The sequence below is a fragment of the Psammomys obesus genome, unplaced genomic scaffold, assembly GCF_907164565.1.
Source record: "Psammomys obesus unplaced genomic scaffold, mPsaObe1.curated_primary_1811, whole genome shotgun sequence".
Classification (NCBI taxonomy): Eukaryota; Metazoa; Chordata; class Mammalia; order Rodentia; family Muridae; genus Psammomys; species Psammomys obesus.
The window spans coordinates 4,049,286-4,050,683 of NW_026594184.1; the positions used below are offsets into that span (position 1 = coordinate 4,049,286).

At 49.6% G+C, this 1,398-nt stretch overlaps 1 non-coding gene across 1 annotated transcript; it reads right to left on the minus strand.

Annotated features, from left to right (window-relative positions):
- Positions 1-731: 731 nt before the first annotated feature.
- LOC129684849 (small nucleolar RNA SNORA17) lies at positions 732-864 on the minus strand. The gene has a single exon (XR_008721408.1). It is a non-coding gene; the product is annotated as a small nucleolar RNA SNORA17 (small nucleolar RNA).
- Between the last annotated feature and the right edge of the window lie 534 nt (positions 865-1,398).

The following is a 1,398-nucleotide window of genomic DNA, read 5'->3' on the forward strand; positions in this document are numbered from 1 at the left end:
GCCCAGGTGAGGGGTGGGGCCAGTTCTGCACAGGCCTCTGACATGAACATGTTCCTGGGTTGCAGCCCAGACCAAGGATGTCTGCCTGGCCTTTGGTGGTAACAGACTTCTGAGACTGCAGGGCCATGAACCTAGATGTGTCCCCTGAAGGCAGCACAGGCCAGGACCCCACAATGGTCCCCAGGTGGCATCACTGGCTACTCACATCAGACTGTTCCTCACTTCCCTCAAGTCTCCAGTTCTGCCTCTCTTCATTGTGCCTACATCCTTCTGTTTCTCTTTCTCTTTTATTTCTCCACCACTTACTTGCTACTCTTAGTGGCACCTGGGGTCTCTGAGTGTCTGGGATCATCCGAGGAGAGATCTCAGGGGTGGCATGCCTGGCGCATGCATTATGGTGCTGGGCAGAAGTCATCTCAGGCATGGTCTTCCTGTTTCAGGCCTGCACTGCACTGGAGTGGTTGTCATCTTAGGCTAGCTCCCTGTCCAGGTCCCATGGTGTCTGTCTGATGGCCTGTCTTGGAATCATGCCTTGTCTAGGCCATCCCAGTGGCCCCATGCAAGCAAGGGTCATCTGTCTCAGACTCATTGCTACCCAGGGCTCATGGTCTCAGGCAGGGTTTTCTAGTCTCTGCCTTGCTCCCTGTTCGGCACTGGACTGGTGGTCATCTCTGGCTAGCTCCCTGCCTGGGCCAGGCTGGTGGTCATCTCAGGTTCGCTTTTTTTCAGGGACTGTTAGGCTACTAATCATTTTGATGTTTATAGGTCAGAGTACTGAATGTGGACATAGCCTCTCTCCTCTCTGTCACCTACTCAAGCACATGTGACACAGCAGGCCACACCTGCAATGCTTCTAGGGGCAGGGTTTTCTGCACCTTTTAGTTCTTAAAGCTTTAGTTTCCAAAGGATCTTTTTTAGAGAAAACAAAAAGAGAGGGGCAGAAGAGGGAGAAAGAAAGAAAGAACAAGGAAGGAAATGAAAGGAATGGTTTGAGTTAACGTAAGTAAAGGACAAAAGTCAGAATCCAACAGACTGTTCTCTGTGTGCCATTGTAATTCAAAGCAAAGATCTGGCCCCATCCAAAAGAGGAGATTGCAGTATTAGGAATGGGCATATAGCCAAAGCTTAGCTCACCAGACACAGCCACCACACCCACAGAACTTGGAAACCAATAAGAGAAGCAATTGCACTAAACCAGCTGCAGCCATTTGGCCTAGGTGTTTGTTCATGCCTTTACAGGTATTTTTTCAGCCTGAACTTGAAATTGATGTCCAAATCACCTCTGCCTTCAGAGCCAATCCAGAGTGAGAAAAGCCGTCACCATCCCATGGAAATCTGGAATTGTTTGCATAAGTTAGTAGCACACTCGGACTGAATTCAATTGGTGCCCTTAAGCCC